At 37.5% G+C, this 22673-nt stretch overlaps 1 protein-coding gene across 12 annotated transcripts in view; it reads right to left on the bottom strand.

Moving 5' to 3' along the window:
• Nucleotides 1-22673, bottom strand: part of ASB15 (ankyrin repeat and SOCS box containing 15) — a 72234-nt gene that overhangs the window by 26288 nt on the left and 23273 nt on the right. For 3 of the 12 annotated variants that reach the window (XM_054496718.1, XM_054496715.1, XM_054496723.1), the window contains exons 3-4: nucleotides 8608-8788; nucleotides 3814-3886 (exon numbers count right to left, since the gene is read on the bottom strand). The gene's annotated coding sequence lies outside the window, so the exon portion shown is untranslated. Of the gene's footprint in view, nucleotides 1-994; nucleotides 1183-2920; nucleotides 2999-3813; nucleotides 3887-4244; nucleotides 4306-7984; nucleotides 8060-8607; nucleotides 8789-10915; nucleotides 11033-15463; nucleotides 15594-22673 lie in introns of those variants that run through there. The other 9 variants (XM_054496721.1, XM_054496717.1, XM_054496716.1 and 6 more) reach the window with 7 other exon arrangements.

Here is a 22673-nt window from a genome sequence, read left to right as displayed (position 1 = left end):
TTTGCTTTTTAATTTATTGTTTATTAGCTCATTGTGTGTCTCCTCTCCTTAGAATGTAACTCAGTAAAAGCAGGGAATTAGTCTGTGACCTCAGTGCCAAGAGAAGCATCATCTCCTGGTTTGTGCTCTCTAAATATGTGTTGAATAAATGAATTAATGAACTAATAAGTGAGCATTGAAATATAATTCAGGCTCTTCTTTGTTCTTAGAACTGACCGTTTCCTTTGGATATGGAGTTTCTTTTTTTTCCAGCTAAACAAATTTGATTGTTCACTCTGTGCTTAGCTTCATTTGTCTCTCTTCTGTTCTTTTACATAATATTCCTCTTTATTCACGAGGCCCTCCAGCTGATCCCCATCCATGGCTCGCACTGTGTCAAGGCTGGCACAAGACATTCGTCCTATGGAAACTCTTGGTATAATTCTTCAGTTCCTCTCCAGCCATCTTAATCTGTGAATATCTCCTCTTATGTAATATTTTTCCAATGTCTGGGTTTATACTCACTCATTCTGTATTTGCTTTAGAAGTTCTTTACATACTTGTGTTTGTGTTTTCACTTGGACCATTAATTTTCTGAGAGGAAACAAAATCTATTTTCTTTTTTCTATCTTTTCCCTCTATTCCTTCTCTTTGTCAACTATTGCAAACAGCTGCTGTCAGTGGTCCCTGGAATAAAAGTTGTTGACTCATTACTAGCAGACAAGTACTGAGTCTGTCAGCCAGCACCAGTAGATGATAAAGTTCAACCTGTGGCCTCGTCTGGTGACTTTCTCAGTGATATTACTGGGGTGATAGGGGGGATTGTATGGCTCTGGGATTAGTAATAGGATACAGAGCCTTTCACCTATTTAACTCACCAGCTTAAATCTAACCCTGTTTGAAATTTGGGCTTTCAGTGTATGAGAGAGCACAGGCTCCATAGAGAACTGAGCTGGTCTGTGGAAAGTATTTTATTTTAATTTTTTTTTCCCCCTACTATCACAAAAGAAGTTACCTAGGTTCCTGTTTGGTATCTCTAATGACAGTAGGGTGAAAATGATGGGAACACTTTTTATGCAGAACAACTCCAATCTAGCACAGGTGTCTCCAGCCTTTTCCTGAAAGCTTGAGATGAAGTGAAGATCTGCATGCAGGTGTACTAAGGTGCCAGACAGTCAATCAAAGGAGCATTACTGGAATGGACTTAAAGACATCAAGATAGAATGATAAAGGCAAGAGGAGAGTAACTTATTTATCCAAACCTCACATAAATTTATCCTTTAGATGAATAAGATAACTTATTTATCTAAGACCAGCTCAGTTCTCTATGGAGCCTGTGCTATCTCATAAATAAGAGTAACTGGCCAGGCGCGGTGGCTCACGCCTGTAATCCCAGCACTTTGGGAGGCCGAGGCGGGTGGATCACGAGGTCAGGAGATCGAGACCATCCTGGCTAACACGGTGAAACCCCGTCTCTACTAAAAAAATACAAAAAAATTAGTCAGGCATGGTGGTGGGCGCCTGTAGTCCCAGTTACTTGGGAGACTGAGGCAGGAGAATGGCGTGAACCCGGGAGGCAGAGCTTGCAGTGAGCTGAGATCGTGCCACTGCACCCCAGCCTGGGCAACAGAGTGAGACTCCGTCTCAAAAAAAAAAACAAAAACTTATTTATCTAAACCTCCTTGAGTGGCTAGGACTCAATCCCACCTGAGGGCCAGCAACAGTCTATGGGAAATTATTTCTACAAAGCACTACTCAGAAGCATGAGGAAAGGCCAGACAATATTTTGACATCTTTAAGATATATGTATGGGTATCCCACTTCTCAGTCTAGAGAAAATTGACTTTTTTTTTTGAGATGGAGTTTTGCTCTTTTGCCCAGGCTGGAGTGAAATGGCATAATCTCGGCTCACTGCAACCTCCCCCCTGCTGGGTTCAAGTGATTCTCCTGCCTTAGCCTCCCGAGTAGCTGGGATTATAGGCACCGGCCACCATGCCTGGCTAATTTTTGTATTTTTAGTAGAGATGGGCCCCACAATGTGCTAGGATTACAGGCATGAACCACCGTGCCTGGCCTAGAGAAATTGACTCTTAATTAATAATTTGCCATTTAACATTCAATCTTGTTCTAGAGAAGACCACAAGATAAATCATTTGTTCTCCATAAGTAGCTGATTTACAAAGTAACTGATGCAATCATACTGTACAATCAGCCTCTTCATTTAAAGCACTGGTTAACTTTGCTTAGGGTCATGAAAACATTTGATGAAAGCTATGGATTCTCCCTCCAGAAGGACACACGTCCACTCAAAATTTTGCATGCAATTTTAGGGAACTTATGGAATCTGAGAGGTTTTTTCATGTTCTCCTGGCAAAAAACACTGAATTAAGGATTCCTAAATGCTGAATGCCAAATATATTCCTCAGATATCAATGTTTTAGTTTATTTTACAGATAGGCTATGTTAAATCCTTAATTCAGATAGTGAGAAAAGGGAACTTTGGTGATTATGTAAATTTTTTGATACATTTGGCAATAGTAATAATAACCATAAATTATCAAGTGCTTGCTTTGTTTCAAACACTGTGCAAAGCATTTTGCATACATTACCTTGTTTTAAATTCTCATTCCAATTCTATATTGTAGGTATTATAGATTCAAGAGGTTAAATGACCCACCAAATGTCCCAGAGCTAATAAGTAGAGTCTGGACCGAGCAGGCAATACCTTCACCTTTAAGGTCTTTCAGAAGTTAGAGGAAAATATCTCACAGTCTGTTGCCTTTAAAAGAAAACACTGTGATCTTGCTTTTAACAGCCAGCTTTTGATGACAATCACTTCCAAAAATAAAAAATAGCTCCCAGGGACACATAAATCTTTTTCTTTGGCTCCATGCAATAAGGCTTTATGTTACTTAGGGTGGTCTGAGGTTCCTAAGCTTACCTTCATTCTGTACTTTTTGCCTTGGAGTCTAAACATCATGGTCCAAACAACAGGATCAACATACCAGTTGGTGCCTGACTGAAATGGTCAGGAGGTTGGTAATGTTGCAAGATATGATGCAGCAGAGAACATGAGTATATGACACCTTTTTGCGTCGGTTTTGCTAAACTGCCTCCAAACCATGATCTGAGCTAATGCCTTCCTATAAAGGCAGCTGATAAATTTTTGACACCTGTCAGAGCTTCCTTTGAAACACAGTAGCTCCCACAACACAGAACCAAGTTTCTCCCTTTCCCTGAAAAAGGGTGAATACAACTTTCTTCTTCATGAATTGTTTAGTTGGTTTACTCGTGCTTACATGCAGATCTGTTTTCCCCACCTACCCGCACACTCTGTCTTGGGCATAACAAAATTGAAACCATCTCTATGAGCCCTAAACAAGGCTGGCCTTGAGAGTAAGCAAAGTGGACAGTTGCTTCCATGGTGCAAGGAAGGGCTCTGTGTCTATAAATAACACACTGCCCCCAGCACCTGTCACATCAGTGTCATTCTATTGCATCAGCAAGAGATTCTGTCCTTTAGGGCTTATTGTTCCATCTTCCAGTGTCCCTTTTAAAATTTAGATAGCAACATACTGGCCCCTAGTTTAGAACCAAGATGTCTTGGGATAGTTACTGGAGTACCATGAGGCTGGGAAGATGGCAGAAAGTTTAAGGCTAGGATCTAGTGGGAAGTGATATGAAGGGACAAGAAAAGGGCAATAGAGTACAATTTGGTTTTCTTGACAATTTTATCCAAGGCCAGCCCAAATAGAAACCCTGGGGTTCTGAGGGAGATGCAGGTTTCGGCTGTGTGGAATGGGGACACTGATTCCCTGGGAATTTTTCTTCTACCTTGAAGCTGCAATGGTTCTTGAGTGTTGAGCTCATCTACTAGAGGTGCCTGAGAGAATCATCAGGATTTATCCTATCAGAGGAAGGGCAAGAGTTAAAAGATTTTTTTTTTTGGTACCGTCAAAAAATACAGTTGTTATATACCAAACAATACTAATTCTCATTTTTATTCACTTTGATCATTTGTATGCATACTTTTAAAGATGTGGAGAAATCAATATAAATACAATTCTGTTATAACTTTGTTTTTTATTTGGTGGCTGAACGCTTATTTTTTAAGAATTGCATAGCATGAAGTGGCAAATCACATGAATGGATTCGTCAGGATGATTTAAACAACAGAATCAACTAGTTCCCCAAAAATTTCAGATAGAAGTGTAACTCTGTCAGAATTGTGTTTTACCCCACAGTCACAGGTAACTTTTACTTACAAGCAATAAGTTACAGCAATTCCTTCTTTATGGTATTTGCCTTTTCTACTGAAGAGAAATCCTAAGCATGATGGGGGGAACTAGATCAGTTTAAATAGCATCTTTCTTAACAGCAAAGTATGTTCTTCTGATACCTTGAAAACATGCACACACACAAACAATCTTAGACCAAAAAAAAAATGCTACTTTTATGTTACTTCAAAGAAACACAACTCAGCATTTTAGAAAAAGATATAAAAGGCAAAATGATCTGTAGAAACTAAACATGATATCTGGCACATGATAACAACTCAGCATTTACTAAATGAATGAATAATTGTATAATTAAATACACACAACTCTTAAAATTAGCCTTGTGTTTCCTTTATAGGTCACAGATACATTTTTGCTGAATTCTCTTCAAATTTTGGGGCTTCACTGATTGATGCTTAATTTCTATGTAAATATACTAAAAATAGAACCTGTTTAGTAGTTTTGTTTATCTCTAGTTTCATATTACAAAAGTAAAAAATTTTAATGAAATTAGTATGAGGACTAGTAAAAAAAATAAAAACAACATGAAAAAGTAGAGAAAAAAGAAATTTTTACTCTTTACTATTGATTTCCAAGTCAAATTTAATTATAATAGAAATGTGGGAAGATGCATGTTAGCTTTTGAGGACTGCACTCATAACAGTTTAGGAAGGAGCTTTAAACTCACAAACTCATGGGTTTCTAGGGGAATATAAACTTACAGAATAGCAAAGAGTAAAGGAAGATAGGCCCATGAAAAGACAACTTATTAGTAGACGTGCCCTGATCACAAGCTAATGTGATATAACGATTTTTAAAAGCCCTATCCTTTGTCTGTAATTCTACGTCTACGAATCTATCTTATAGAAATAATCAGAAGGCCGGGCCTGGTGGCTCATGCCTGTAATCCCAGGACTTTGGGAGGCTGAGACAAGTGGATTGCCTGAGCTCAGGAGTTTGAGACCAGCCTGGGCAACACGGTAAAACCTCATCTCTACAAAAAATACAAAAATTAATTGGATGTGGTGGTAGGCACCTGTAGTATCAGCTACTTGGGGGGCTGAGGTGGGAGGATTGCTTGAGCCTAGAAGGTCGAGGCTGCAGTGTGCCATGTTCACACCACTGCACTCCAGTTTGGGTGATAAAACAAGCCTCTGTCTCAAAAACTAAATAAGTAAATAAATAAATAATAAGAGATGTAAAAAAAGATGTGTATGTGAGAATGTTTATCTCAGCTGTGTTTAAATTGCGAAAACATTAGAAACAATGTAAATGTCCCAAAATAGGAAATTTGTATAAGACATTATTGTACACATAAAAAATGGAATACCACAGTTATTAAAATTCATATACTTGAAGAATATTTAACGTTATATGTAAAGTGTCCGTTTAAGTATGATGTTTATTTAACCAGATATGACTAACCACTTTTAAGGAACTATGATGGATTTTTCCCCCAACTTTATTGAAGTATAGTTGACAATTTAAAATTATATGTATTTACTGTGTACAACTTGATGATTCAACATATGTATACATTGTGAAATATTCACCACTATAAGCTAAGTAAACTATCCATTCTGGCACATAGTTTATCATTTTTGGGGGTATAGCCATTGTAAAAACAGTACAAAGGTTTCTCAAAAATTTAAAAATAGAACTACCTTATGATCCAGCAATCTCACTTCTGTGTGTATATATCCAAAGGAATTGAAATCACTATCTCAGAGAGATATCTGCACTTCCTTGTTAGTTGCAGCATTATTTACAGCAGCCAAGATATAGAAACAACCTAAACACCCACTGACAGATGAATAAATGAAGAAAGTGTGCTGTGTATTTACCATGGACTATTAACCTTAAAACAGAAGAGAATCTTGCCATTTGTGACAACATGGATCCACCTAGAGGACATTATGCTAAATGAAACAAGCCAGGTACAGAGAGACAAATATTGTGATATTTATCTGTGGAATCTAAAAAGTTGAAGTCATAGAAAAAAGAGTAGAATGTTGATTGCCTGGGGCTAGGAGGTGCTGGCCAAGGGGTACAAATTTCAGTTAAGCAGGATGAATAAATTCTGGAAATCTAATGTACAACAATGTAACTGTAGTTAACAATATTGTATTGTACACTTGAAATTTGCTAAGGGTGTAGATGTTAAGAGTTTTCACCACCAGTAACAACAAGAAAAGGGAACTAAGATGGACTTTACAGAGGCAAAGCTTACAAAGCCCTCTCAGGAAAATTAGCTTAGCATGTACCTCTCAGGACTGAGCAGGCCAGGAATCTTGGTGACCTCGAGAAGACAGAAGATTGCCCAAATGTACAGGAAAGCAGGTAGAACTTGGTGAAGAGAGTTTCTTGGCGTGGGAAGGAGCAGAAATTTGAAAGAGCAATTCATTTATCTGAATCGTCCAAGCAGAGGCTTCATTACCTAAGTTATTGTGTCTGTCTGCATGAAACCAAAAGTTTATTTTCCATTAATTAGTGAGTGGTGGCTTCTGAGAAAGGTGAGGCCAGTTACAGACAATAAAAAAGCTACTTTTGGTTTGTGCAATTGAGTTGTAGGGTGAGTAAAAAACATTTTGACTACATTGATTACCTATAGTAACAATAAAAATAATATCTCTAGACTTTTAAAAAGTATTATTTTTTTAACTTTCATTTTAAGTTTTATCTTAACATTCATTATATAGGTAAATTGTATATTGCAAGGGTTTGGTGTACAGAGTATTTTGTCATCTAGGTAATAGGCATAGTACCTCATAGGTAGTTTTTCTATCCTTGCCCTCCTCCCACTCTCGACCCTCAAGTAGGTCTTGGTGTCTGTTGTTCCCTTCTTTGTGTCCATATGTACTCAAAGTTTAGCTCCTAAACCTTGTAAGTGAGAACACGGGGTATTTGGTTTTCTGTTCCTGTGTTAATTTGCTTAGGATAATGCAGCTCCATCCATGTTGCTACAAAGGACGCAATCTCATTCTTTTTTACGGCTGGCTAGTATTCTATGGTGTATATGCACAACATTATCTTTATCCAGTCTACTGTCATTGTGCATTTAGGTTGATTCCATGTTTTTGCAGTTGTGAACAATGCTGCAGTGAACGTAAGTGTGCATGTATCTTTATGGTACAGTGATTTATATTCCTTTGGGTATATGTCCAAAAATGCGATTGCTGGATTGAATGGTAATTCCGCTTTAAGTTCTTTGAGAAATCACCAAACTCTTTTCCACAGTGGCCGAACTAAGTTACATTCCCACCAGCATTGTATAAGCATTCCCCTTTCTCCATAACCTCGCCAGCATCTGTTATTTTTTGACTTTTTAGTAGTAGCCATTCTGACTGGTGTGTGAGATGGTATCTCATTGTGGTTTTGACTTGCATTTCTCTAATGATTAGGGATGTTGAGCATTTTAAAAAGTATGATTCTTATGCATATACATAAAAATATTCATATACAAATATACTGGCATAATGTATTTTGTTCAACATGACAAACAATCCTGTCTGGTGCTCAAGTCAAATTTTTTTCCCTTGAAAATTGATTCAAATAATAATGAGTCACTGCATTTTTTCATATCTTGTTTTGAAATCATGTACAGGCCATTGATTTCTTTCTGTTGGAGGCAGTTGATTATAATGGTTGAACCTTTGTTCAAACCCTGACCTGCCTGCATTAGCTGCCTGGTTAACTGTGTCTGACGTGTCGCTAGTCAGTAACATTACCTGTTATTATTCTGTGATTGAACTCCTGTGGAATGGGAAAGTAGGATTCTAGTACTTTCTTCTCCCTCCTTTTCCCTAGAATCACCAATTTTCAGAGTTAAAGACTGTCAGGTAGCCCCACCTGTAAATTTTATTACAACATGCCCAATAAGTAATTGGTAGCCTCAGCTTGAACATCAAAGTGTCAGGGAGCTTGCTATCTCCTCACACAGTGCTTCTCCTTTAGCAAACATTTTTTTTTTTTTTTAGACAGAGTCTCCTTCTTTCAACCAAGCTGGAGTCCCATGGCATGATCATGATCTCGGCTCACTGCAACCTCTGCCTCCCAGGTTCAAGTGATTCTCCTGCCCCCAGCCTCCCGAGTAGCTGGGATTACGGGAGCCCACCACTATGCTGGGCTAATTTTTATATTTTTAGTAGAGACAGGGTTTCACCACATTGGTCAGGCTGGTCTTGAACTCCTGACCTCAGGTGATTCACCCCCATTGGCCTCCCAAAGTGCTGGGATTATAGGCATGAGCTACAGCGCCCAGCCTAGCCAGCTTTAACAATTAGGAAAACCAGTGAACTTGAATCCATCTCTTCAAAACTTTATCTGAAGATAACGTTTCTACTTCTCTTACCTTTTTCTGGTTCTCTTTCTCAGAGCTACACTGAGAAAGTATCGTTCCTCTGCAACACAGGAGCCCTGTTAATATCCCCCAGGAAGGCTGTCAGGTCTCCACTGAGCCTTTTCTTTCAGAGGCTGGACAACTGCTCTTCCTATAAGATGGTCTCACTTCCTGCACTGTCTTCATTGCTTTCCTGTAAACACATTTGTTTATCCATTTCTTTCTAAAAGTGACACTGAACCACAGGCTCTGAAGGCAACACAACAGCTACAGTCAGACCAACACAAGTTTAAGTGGGTGTGACCACTTCCCTTTTCTCAAACACTATACATCTGTTAATTTAGCCCAAGTTCAGATAAATATTTAGGCTATCATGTTACATACTTGATGTAGACCCCAGTATCCCAAAACTCTACAAGTCATATGTTTTCCCCACATTGTTTTCTGTGCAATTGTATGCAGGACCCTATTGGACTCTATTTATTCCTATCACATTTTATATTTTTTCAATTTGGCCTTTATTTCCTTCTGCTAAAATTGAATGCATTTTCTGTCTCTCCAAGTATTGTTTTATTTGCTGACTTAATAAGCATGCCTTCTATATGTCCTTAAGCTCCACTGATAAAGATAAATGTTGAACAGAAATTGGCACAGGACAGAGGCTTCTATGTTGACATTGATCCATTATTTTGCACCCTCCCAGAAAAGGTGTTTATACAGCTACAAATCCTCTTAAAGACACCACCACCTAGTATTAATGTCTCCTTTTTGATAATAAGACCATCATCAAGGAATATTGTGAAATACCTTGTTGAAATACAAACGCACAGTTATCTATGATACTACATTCCTCTGCTCTGCTAATCAAAAAGACAAAGGAAAAGAATTAACCCACCAATTCTTAGTGATTATTTTTTTCGTAAGGATGTTCAGACTATCCTATTTGTCCATGCAAAAATATACATTCAATGTGTGTTATGTTCCAGGCACAGGGCTAGACACATATATACGGGATCCATGCCCTCAGGGGCTTTTCTGCCTTTAAATAATGTATTTTAGATTTTTCTCCAGAAATAATAACAATTTCTCTTTAAGGTTTAGCACACAGTCAAGCACATAGCATAGCAGGTCTTTAATAAATATTTTTATATTGAGTTTAATAATTATTATAGCTAATATCTATTGAGTGTTTACCTGTGACAGGCATTACACTAAGTGCATTAAATGGATGTCACTTAACGTCTATGACATAATTCTCCCCCACTTTACAGATGAGAAAACTGAAGCACAGAGTCATTAGGTAACTTACCTAGGCCCACATATCTAGTGGGCAGTGGAGAGTGGGATATAGCCCAGTCATCTGACAGTGGAGGCCACACAGGCTTAACCAGTATACTCTAACTATGACTCAGCTACTTTGAAGGAATTAATGAAAAGAGGGTCTTATTTTGTAACCTAAAAATTCATAAACCTGAGAAAAAGTTTTCTCAAAAAGTTTAAGCAATTACCTAACAAATTCATCCAACTCCAGGGGAAATATAAAACTTGTAGGCAAATTTCTATTTGAAAATAAAATATTCTCATAAAATAACTGAAGTGTAAAATTATAATTTTTATCACAATAACTTAATAATCTCAGCACAAAGCAGTGATAAGATTTTTCTTGTCCACATTACTGCTTTACTTCATGGAAGTCAAATCATTTTAGATATAGAAAGCTCCTTAGAAGTTAACTGTGCATTTAAGAACAGTATGAGTGACGATATCAGATAAATTTTAAGGACTTTCCAACCTTTAGATTTTGTGATATAATTTGCAGGTGTAAATTTCCAATTCTATTCAGTTTATTTTTTAAAAATCTAACTAATTTAAATAAATGTTTCAATCTGGGCAGAAAGAATTCATCTTTTTCAACAAGTGATGAAAAAGCCTTAAAAGAGATTTATGTTATTTATTCACAAAAATTATTTAATTTTTTTTTATTAGAAACCAAGAGGTGAGCTGAGACCCTTCTGGGATTCTATAGTAAATATATTGACATGTTCTATAAGGATACTCATTATTAATCTGTTTTTCTCATGATACAATTTTTTATGCTTAGTAATTATGCAATTGAGTTGATATTCTATAAGCAAACATATTCTAGCTTTATTCTCTTATTAAAAAGGCCCTAAACAGGTAAGCCTGTAGGTGATCAACCGGAAAGAAAGTAATGAGTAGCTACCATAATTTGTATTTCCATCTGTTTAAAATATTACCAATAATGAACTATTCAATAAGCTAGTTGGTGAGGTACAGATCAAATATTTCATAATCTCACCTTTTGGAATGATCATCTTGTCATTCTTATCCAGGGACTTGCCTTCCTAAATCAGAGGAAGTGCCCTGGAGCCAATGTGTGCTTCTGTGTATCTAAAATTAAGTATCCAGTTGGTGGTTAAATTAAGACCTGACCTTGTACAACTGAAACATAAGCGGTCTCTGGCACACGGTAAAGTATTACCCATGACTTCTCTAGACTCTCATCAAAAGAAACGCAAGCCTATAGAGGTATAATAAGATTATCTGTGTCCTGATTGGTTCAAAGAACTCTTATGAAAACAAAGGACCTGCCAATTCAGCTGCAGGGAGCGTTGCTACTGATGGAACAAAACCAAACCACTTAGAATTAACACACAATTTAAAGGTATTTGTTCAAGAGACAAATCTGTAAGTCTTTGCATTGTCAGACCCTAATCCACTTTTGACATATTTTACTACACACTATTTTTCTTTCTCCATCTTTCAGATTCAGGTCAAATTTCATTAAATACAATCTTCTTGTCATACTAATTTGCTGTCTTTGATTTTTGTTTAATAATTGCTAGTCTGATATACAGATGGGGATAGGGCAGTCAGTGACATCTAATCTGATCAAGAATTTTTAGGTCAAGTTATTGAGCATATATAGTCTAAAAAAATGAGTAGCAAATGTATTAATAAAACAAGCAAAAAAATTGGGATTTTTAATTGAGGAAGGTTGTTTGTTTTCTTTTAAAAAATCAATTAAGTTTATTGTCTTACTGATTTTCCAATGAAAATAGTCTGCCTTAAATTTGTTTTGTCATAGCTATCCTTGGATTAACTCAGGCCACCGTTGGCACTCACAAAGCCATCTGGCCTCTATCTCCTACACCCCCCACTAAAACAACTCATCTTGCGGGTCTCAGTGACCTCTTTCTGACTTACATTAGAAACTCATTTCATATTTTATATTCATTTTCATTTCTTATTTTACAGACCCTCATTGGATTTGCTGCCAGTGATTCTTCCCTTTTTCCTGAAACTCTCTACTTCTTAAGCTACTGGGAGCACTACACGCTTTTGTTTTTCTTCTCATCTCTGACATTTTCTTTGTACTCAGTGTTAATGAATATAAATATGTGGATTTTAGTGAATTTGCCAGTTTTATTTCAAAAATTGAGAAACTGTAAATGTGAAATGAGAGGTCCTAACTCCTCTTTAACTGTGATAAAAGAAGGTGCGTTTCAGTCATCTTCAAAGCAAACTGAGAAGTATTTTATGTTTAAACCACTATTAACTGTGTATTGCAATAGTCAAGGGTAAAGGTTAGATCATTGCATACATTGTCTACATTTTATCATTATTAATCTAATTTGGAATTTTTCAGTGAAGAATTCTTGTGAAAAGCAATCAGCATTGTGAAACACTTTAATTTTATACGACTTTTTTTTACTTACAATATTAGAAATTCATATAAAGCTTTAGAGTATAATGCAAATGTATGGGAGAATGTGCACCTAACACTTTAAAGTGTGGCTTGACACATTACAGTGACTTTTCTGCTCTTAAACCAATGACGGTATGCCTGTTTTATCCATTTATATAATAGTTGTTATAGATCTACCTATACCATACAACATTTAAAATAATGCATATAATGATAGAAAAGCCAAAATAAGATCATGTGGTAAAATAAATGAGAGCCTGTTATTGAAGACATAGGCCTGTGAACACGTCTTGCTTTACCACTTACTGTTTCTGTAGATGCATTATTTACATTTTTGAGATTATTTATTTATCTGTAGTATGGGAGTGATGATGATGATGATGATACAATGACCATGGCACCACCATTTTAATAAGGCCTATTCCTCAAGTAGTTAGTCATCTATGCACACACAATAAGACATACTTTGAGTAACTCATATATTTGAAAGAATGATCTATTCATAACGCTAGAAATCACCTCCACATTTGCCTCTATGAAAGCTGGCTTTTCCTGTGGGTTTTCTCAAAGGGGAAACAAAATGAGTCCTAGCTTTTCAAACAGTGCCTCTAGTTTTGTCCGGTGAGAATGAGTTTCAGGGAGGGGTCAGATTTAACAGTGAAGGACTAGTTGAATACTACTGTTGTTCCAAGGAAGGTACACAAAATGACACTGACATCCAAATACGCATTCCTTCTATCTATATATAGCAAGAAATGCATGTCCTGTTTCAAGATGATAATTATAGCAACTGATATGAAGAGTCTTAGGTTAAAATAGTTGAAGCACGGTGTTAGAAGAACTGTCCTTGGACCCACCTATTTCTATTTTGGGAATAAGAAATTTAGGTAGCATTGTTTGTGAATTTCCGGGGAGCAATGTGGCAGCTTGGCCTTCATATTTTAGGCACCTGCCACTGCTACAGCCTCACTTTGCCCACAGGTATTCTGTCTTCCTGAAAAAGAGCGTGGCACTTGCAGGCCTGGATTTTAAAAAAGAGCTCTTGCTATGATTAGTCATACAAGCCCATCTACCCTCTACAAAGCCACTTATTGAGTCCTTTCTGATCCAGCCCATTCTTTATGAGGCTTTATCAGAACTGGAGCTTTATCTTTGCCTTCTACAAAAAATGGTGTTGTTCAAACACCTTGGAGAGTCCTACTTTAAGTTATCCTATTATTTTTTGTTTGTTTTGTGTGTTTTTTTTGTATTCTTTTCTTTTTTGTTGTTGTTTTTAAGTTATCCTATTATTTTGTTGTTCAGTAAGCAATACCCATGTATATCTCACTTGGATTCATTTTTACTTTGGTATATTTCAGGCTTTCTCCTTTTTCTCCTTCTTCCTTTTTTGTACTTGACCATTATTTTGGCTTTGGGGTCAGTGATTTAAGAAATGCACATTTTATTTTGGTTAGGCATAAAACAGTAGAAAAAAATATAAAAACATAAAATAAATCCTTTATTTCTAGTATGCTTCCCAGAACCTTGGTAATTGTTTATTTTTGCTATGCTGTACGCTGTTTTTCCAGACTGAAAATCAAATAACTGAAACCATGAGCCAAATCTATTAGCACTGAACTCCTCCAACAGCGCTGATGTCACAGGTCCCTGGAAGAATCCACATTGTTGACATTACTCTGGTCATCTAGTTGCCATGCAGCCAAGCAAAGGCAAGTGACGGAAATAGTATTTTTTAGTAAGGTAGCACTATAGGTAGTTATACTAAATTAATGACAAACAAACAGTGGGAAAGATCCTGTATGGGATTTCAGTTATATTTATCACTTTGTCTAGTAAAGTTTTTGGCACTCATCAAATATGTGTTGAATATTTTGTTGAACACTGATGACTTGTTCAAATGGGTTTGCAGTTATTTCTGTTTAACCAAAGTTTAAGTCAATTAAGGTTGAGTCATAATAAATTTTTTAAAAGCTGGTTGATCTTTTTTTTTTCGTTTTTCCTTTTGAGAACAAAGTACTTAATTTTCACTATTGTGAAAGGCATTTCAAGTGTATCTAAGAGAAACAAACTTGGATTAAAAGGAGAGAATATGTGTTTTAGTCTAAGTTCTGTCAGTTTTTGTGAATTAAGACAAATCATCTAGAGATATCTAAAGGTTTATACTTCAGTTTCCTACTGTGTAATAACACTGCTCTTGTTATTTCATACATTGTTATGAAAATAAGAGCATAATTATGAAAGTTCTTTGAAAAACTAATAATCCCTATACAGATACAGGACTTATAGTCTAGATATAAAAGTATATTATACTTCCAGGGACATAAAATGGACATGAGGGAAACCATCACATTTGGTTTTCTATTCTATATATACAGACACACATTTTAGTATATGCATGAGGTGATGCTAGGCACTTCTGGGTGTGTCAAGATGGGTGGGACATGTGGTTCTAGTCCCAAAAGCTTACCATTGTGTAGAGACAAACAAGTAGAGAGATGAGACCTAAGAAGGCTGTGGAGGAGAAGGTCAGAGAACAAAGACACACACACACACACACACACACACGAACTTTGAAAAGAGAAAATGGTTTTACATTAATGGATCATCAACCTAGAGTAGTTTCCCCACATCTGTGAAGGATTTTTTTTTTCAGATGGTTTTTTTTCAGATTTTTTTTTTTTTTTTGGCTCTATTGCCCAGGCTGGAGTGCAGTGGTGCGATCTCAGCTCACTGCAACCTCTGCCTCCTGTGTACAAGCAATTCTCCTGCCTCAGCCTCCCGCGTAGCTAGGATTACAGGTGTGTGCCACCACATCTCGCTAATTTTTGTATTTTTAGTAGATACGGGGTTTCACCATGTTGGCCAAGCTGGTCTTGAACTCGTGACCTCAAGTGATCTGCCCGCCTTGGCCTCCCAAAGTGCTGGGATTACAGGAGTGAGCCACCACACCTGGCCAGGGGAGGATATGCTCTAAGACCCACAGTGCTGAGTGCCTGGAAACACAAATAATACAGAACTCTATGTATGCTGGTTTTTTTTCCTATACATGGATACTTATGATAACATTTAATTTATAAATAAAACACAGTAAGCAATTAACAACAATACTAATAATGAAGAACAATTATAACAACATACCGGTATCAATATTCTTGCAGCCATCATTAAATAAAATAAAGGTTCCTTGAACACAAACACTGTGATACCATCATGATTGATCTGACAATCAGGAAAACCACTAAATGTTCAGATAGGCTGGTGACATATGCAGAGTGAATATGCTGAACAAAGGGGTGATTTATGTTCCAAGTAGAACAGAGCAGGGTGACCCAAAATTTCATCACACTACTCAGAAGGGCATGCAATTTAAATTTATGAATTGTTTATTGCTAGGATTTTTCATTTAATATTTTTTGATTAGGGTAACAAGCAAAACCATGTGTAAGGGGGATTATCGTTTAAGAAACTTCCTTTTTCTTCCAGTCTCTTATAATTCTGACTTCTTACATATCTCAATAGTGCTAAGGCAAAGAGATTGTCACTATTCTTAGACCTTATTTAATATAAACCAAGCCTAATTATAATCAGGACTTAAAATAAAGCTCTATATTGGCAACCAAAGTAAATTTTGAATTATTGAAAATTCAGTATTGTACTCTATTCTCTCTGAAAATAATTGATCTTTTCATGTGCATTTGTGTTTTGTTTCAATTTCTTATTGAAGTTGCTAATGCATAATGACATTTAATTAATATTTGATTGTAAAAAGAGCATTTTAACAGTACATACTATACAAGAAATTATATGAATTTAACAAAGAAAACTTACCATACTAAATTCAAACTTTTCTTTTTCTCTTTCTTTATTTTTTCCTTATTATTATTATTATTATTTTGAGACAGGGTCTCCCTCTGTCACTTAGGCTGGAGTGCACTGGTACGATCTTGGTTCACAGCAACCTCCGCCTCCCAGGCTCAAGTAATTGTCTCACATCAGCCTCCCGAGCAGCTGGGACCACAGGCATGCAGCACCACACCTGGCTAATTTTTTTTTGTATTTCTTTTGTAGAGATGGGATTTGACCATGTTGTCCAGGCTGGTTTCAAACTCCTGAGTTCAAGCAATCTGCCCACCTCTCAAAGTGTTGGGATCACAGGTATGAACCACTGCACCTGGCCTAAATATTTCAATGTAAATCCATCCTGTCTACCATTAAAAGATCTCACTCTTGCCTCTTGTGGATGCAGGTCTTTATATTTTACATTTCAAATTGGAGCCACCACTCTGTGTATGTTAAAACAATTTCTAATGGTCTCATGATTTGTCTCCCCACAAATGTTTTTTCAATATAAAAGGTAAGTTTAATAATTCCTTTGGGAAACTAGAAAAAGTGTGATGATTTATGCTAGTTTTAGATTTATCTTTAGTAGAAGAGTATAAGTACTGAGAAAAAATATTCTGAATATTCCCAAAGTATTTACTAAATATTTGGCTTATTTATGGCTTGATTTCAAGATTTAAAATGTAATTACCATTCAAATAAAGCAAAATTTTACATTTCCTTTATGTATACATTAATATAAAAAGTATTAAATCAGGTGGAGTTTTGAAGTTTGGTTAAGCTGTTTTTATGCAGCTTGGAATGTCTGGGTAATTTTCCAGTCTTGAAGATATGGCCCATTCACCCACAGTGTAGACAAATACTTTCAAGGGGGCTTTGGGTGGGAAATAATAGTGAATTGGCTCACTAGCTAAAGAGCATTTACAAAGTCAAGAATGGTAGGACCCAGAGAAGTAGGTGAAGGTGGGATTCACACCAGTGCAGTATTTAACAAATATTGACCATCTACAATGCCAAGTATTATGCTGTGCACTAGGTATGCCAGCAAGCTATATCAAGTTCCTGTCACTGAAACGTTTGTATTTAAGTAGGTGAGGTGAATGTTACATAAGTAAGAAAATGAATTGTGGTAAACTCTGTGAAGAAAATAAGCATGACGATAATTGGTCATTGAAGTGGGGAGGCTTCCTTCAGAAAGGATAGTCTGAGAGGGAAAACATCTGTGCTGAGACCTTTCACAAAGAATAACCAGACACAGAAACGTATAGAGGACAAACTTTTAGGGAGATGGAATGTAAGTTTAATCTTTACTTTTTGTCATGAGGCAAAAAGGATGTGCCATGTTGAAGGGATCAACCAGAGAACAAATGAAAGTGAAGCTCATCAAGGGAGGGTAGGGATGGGAGGTGCGCCATGGATAAAAGCTTGAGTTTTATTACAAACACATGAATTGAATGGTTTTAAGTTAGGGACTGATAATCTGGCTTATTTTTAAACAGTGATAAGTGTTATTTAGGGCAAGTGTCATTTAGGATAAGTGTCATTTAGACCTCCCATGCCTGGCTCGGTGAGTCCCACGCCCACGGAGCCTTGCTCGCTGCTGGTGCAGCAGTCTGAGATCAACCTGGGATGCTGGAGCTTGGCGGGTGGAGGGGCATCCACAATTGCTGAGGCTTGAGTAGGCGGTTCTATGCTCACAATGTAAACAAAGCGGCAGGGAAGCTCCAACTGGGCGGAGCACACCGCAGCTCAGCAAGGCCGACTGCCTCTCTTGATTCCATCTCTGGGGGCAGGGCCTGTCTGAACAAAAGGCAGCAGACAGCTTCTGCAGACTTAAACGTCCCGGCCTGACAGCTCTGAAGAGAGCAGTGGTTCTCCCAGCATGGCATTTGAGATCCAATAATGGACAGACTGCCTCCTCAAGTGGGTCCCTGACCCCCGTGTAGCCTGACTGGGAGACTTCTCCCAGTAGGGGCCGACAGACTCCTCATACAGGCAGGTGACCCTCTGGGACAAAGTTTCCAGAGGATGGATCAGGCAGCAATATTTGCTATTCTGCAGCTTCTGCTGGTGATACCCAGGCAAACAGGGTCTGGAGTGGACCTCCAGCAAACTCCAACAGACCTGCAGCTGAGGGGCCTGTCTGTTAGAAGGAAAACTAACAAACAGAAAGGGATAGCATCAACATCAACAAAAAGGACATCCACACCAAAACCCCATACGTAGGTCACCAACATCAAAGACCAAAGGTAAATAAAACCACAAAGATGGGGAGAAACCAGAGCAGAAAGGCTGAAAATTCCAAAAAGCAGAATGCCTCTTCTCCTCAAAGGAACACAACTCCTTGCCAGCAAGGGAACAAAACTGGACAGAGAATGAGTTTGACGAGTTGACAGAAGTAGGCCTCAGAAGTTGGTAATAACAAACTTCTCTGAGCTAAAGAAGCATATTCTAACCCATTGCAAGGAAGCTAAAAACCTTGAAAAAAGGTTACAGGAATGGCAAACTAGAATAAGCAGTGTAGAGAAGAGCCTAAATGACCTGATGGAGCTGAAAACCACAGTACCAGAACTGCGTGAAGCATACACAAGCTTCAGTAGCAGATTCTATCAAATAGAAGAAGGGATATCGTGATTGATGGTCAAATTAGTGAAATAAAGCGAGAAGACAAGATTAGAGAAAAAAGAGTGAAAAGAAATGAACAAAGCCTCCAAGAAATACCGGACTATGTGAAAAGACCAAATCTACGTTTGATTGGTGTACCTGAAAGTGACGGGGAGAATTGAACCAAGTTGGAAAACACTCTTCAGGATATTATCCAGGAGAACTTCCCCAACCTAGCAAGGCAGGCCAACATTCAAATTCAGGAAATACAGAGAACACCACAAAGATATTCCTCGAGAAGAGCAACCCCAAGACACATAACTGTTTAGATTCACCAAGGTTGAAATGAAGGAAAAAATGTTAACGGCAGCCAGAGAGAAAGGTCGGGTTACCCACAAAGAGAAGCCCATCAGACTAACAGTGGATCTCTTGGCAGAAACCTTACAAGCCAGAAGAGAGTGGGGGCCAGTATTCAACATTCTTAAAGAAAAGAATTTTCAACCCAGAATTTCATATCCGGCCAAACTAAGCTTCATAAGTGAAGGAGAAATAAAATCCTTTATAGACAAGCAAATGCTGAGAGATTTTGTCACCACCAGGCCTGCCTTACAAGAGCTCCTGAAGGAAGCACTAAACATGGAAAGCAACAACGAGTACCAGCCACTGCAAAGACATGCCAAATTGTAAAGACCATCGAGGCTGTGAAGAAACTGCATCAATTAACAGGCAAAATAACCAGCTAACATCATAATGGCAGGATCAAACTCACACATAACAATATTAACCTTAAATGTAAACAGGCTAAATGCCCCAATTAAAAGACACAGACTGGCAAATTGGATAAGGAGTCAAGACCCATCAGTGTGCTGTATTCAGGAGACCCATCTCACATGCAAAGACACACATAGGCTCAAAATAAAGGGATGGAGTAAGATCTACCAATGGAAAGTAAAAGTAAAATCTACAAATGGAAAGTAAAAAAAAGCAGGGGCTGCAATATTGGTCTCTGATAAAACAAACTTCAAACCAACAAAGATCAAAAGAGACAAAGAAAGCCATTACATAATGATAAAGGGATCAATTCAACAAGAAGAGCTAACTATCCTAAATATATATGCACCCAATACAGGAGCACCAAGGTTCATAAAATAAGTCCTTAGAGACCTACAAAGAGACTTAGACTCCCACACAATAATAATGGGAGACTTTAACACCCCACTGTCAATATTGGACAGATCAATGAGACAGAAAATTAACAAGGATATCCAGGACTTGAATTCAGCTCTGGACCAAGCAGACCTAATAGACATCTACAGAACTCTTCACCCCAAATCAACAGAATATACATTCTTCTCAGCACCACATTGCCCTTATTCTAAAATTGACCACGTAATTGGAAGTAAAACACTCCTCAGCAAATGTAAAAGAACAGAAATCACAACAAACTGTCTCTCAGACCACAGTGCAATCAAATTAGAACTCAGGATTAAGAAACTCACTCCAAACTGCACAACTACATGGAAACTGAACAACCTGCTCCTGAGTGACTACTGGGTAAATAACAAAATGAAGGCAGAAATGAAGATGTTCTTTGAAAACAATGAGAACAAAGACACAACGTACCAGAATCTCTGGGATACATTTAAAGCAGTGTGTAGAGGGAAATTTATAGCACTAAATGCCCACAAGAGAAAGCAGGAAAGATCTAAAATCATCACCCTACCATCACAATTAAAAGAACTAGAGAAAGCAAGAGAAACAAATTCAAAAGCTAGCAGAAGACAAGAAATAACTAAGATCAGAGCAGAACTGAATGAGACAGAGACACAAAAGATCAATGAATCCAAGAGGTGGTTTTTTGAAAAGATCAACAAAATTGATAGACAGCTAGCAAGATTAATAAAGAAGAAAAGAGAGAAGAATCAAATAGATGCAATAAAAAACGATAAAGGGGATATCACCACCAATCCCACAGAAATACAAACTACTATCAGAATACTATAAACACCTCTATGCAAATAAACTAGAATATCTAGAAGAAATGGATAAATTCCTGGACACATACACCCTCCCAAAACTAAACCAGGAAAAAGTTGAATCTCTGAATAGACCAATAACAGGTCCTGAAATTGAGGCATTAATTAACAGCTTACCAACAAAAAAAAGTCGGGGACCAGAGGGATTCACAGCCAAATTCTACCAGAGGTACAAAGAAAAACTGGTACCATTCCTTCTGAAACTATTCCAATCAATAGAAAAAGAGGTAATCTTCCCTAACTCGTTTTATGAGGTCAGCATCATCCTGATACCAAAGCCTGGCAGAGACACAATATAAAAAGATAATTTTAGGCTAATATCCCTCATGAACATCGATGCAAAAATCCTCAGTAAAATACTGGCAAACCGAATCCAGCAGCACGTCAAAAACATATCCACCACGATCAAGTTGGCTTCATCCCTGGGATGCAAGTCTGGTTCATTATACGCAAATCAATAACTGTAATCCATCACATAAACAGAACCAACAACAGAAACCACATGATTATCTCAATACATCCAGAAAAGGCCTTCGACAAACTTCAACAGCCTTTCATGTTAAAACTCTCAATAAACTAGATATTGATGGAATGTGTCTCAAAATAATAAGAGCTATTTATGACAAACCCACAGCCAATATCTTACTAAATGGGCAAAAACTGGAAGCATTCCCTTTGAAAACCGGCACAAGACAAGGATGACCTCTCTCACCACTCCTATTCAACATAGTGTTGGAAGTTCTGGCCAGGGCAATCAGGCAAGAGAAAGAAATATAGCGTATTCAATCAGAAAAAGAGGAAGTCAAATTGTCTCTATTTGCAGATGACATGATTGTATATTTAGAAAATCCCATCGTCTCAGCCCAAAATCTCCTTAAGCTGATAAGCAACTTCAGCAAAGTCTCAGGATACAAAATCAATGTACAAAAATCACAAGCATTACTATACACCAAGAACACACAAACGGAGAACCAAATCATGAGTGAACTCCCATTCACAGTTACTACAAAGAGAATAAAATACCTAGGAATCCAACTTACAGGGGATGTAAAGGACCTCTTCAAGGAGAACTACAAACCACTGCTCAACAAAATAAAAGAGGACATAAACAAATGGAAGAACATTCCATGCTCATGGATAGGAAGAATCAGTATCATGAAAATGGCCATACTGCCCAAGGTAATTTATAGATTCAATGCCCTCCCCCCCATCAAGCTACCACTGACTTTGTTCACAGAATTGGAAAAAACTACTTTAAAGTTCATATGGAACCAAAAAGGAGCCCGCATAGCCAAGACAATCCTAAGCCAAAAGAACAAAGCTGGAGGCATCACGCTACCTGACACTGAACTATACTACAAGCCTACAGTAACCAAAACAGCATGGTACTGGTACCAAAACAGAGATATAGACCAATGGAACAGAACAGAGGCCTCAGAAACAACACCACACATCTATAACCATCTGATCTTTGACAAACCTGACAAAAACAAGAAATGGGGAAAGGATTCCCTATTTAATAAATGGTGCTGGGAAAACTGGCTAGCCATATGTAGAAAGCTGAAACTGGATCCCTTCCTTACTCCTTACACAAAAATTAACTCAAGATGGGTTAAAGACTTAAATGTAAGACCTAAAACCATAAAAGCCCTAGAAGAAAACATAGGCAATACCATTCAGCACATAGGCGTGGGCAAAACTTCATGACTAAAACACAAAAAGCAATGGCAACAAAAGCCAAAATAGACAAATGGGATCTAATTAAACTAAAGAGCTTCTGCACAGCAAAAGAAACTATCATCAGAGTGAACAGGCAACCTACAGAATGGGAGAAAATTTTTGCAACCTATCCATCTGGCAAACGGTAA

The sequence above is a fragment of the Pongo pygmaeus genome, chromosome 6 (genome assembly GCF_028885625.2).
Source record: "Pongo pygmaeus isolate AG05252 chromosome 6, NHGRI_mPonPyg2-v2.0_pri, whole genome shotgun sequence".
NCBI lineage: Eukaryota > Metazoa > Chordata > Mammalia > Primates > Hominidae > Pongo > Pongo pygmaeus.
This window is presented reverse-complemented; position numbering and strand designations above follow the sequence as displayed.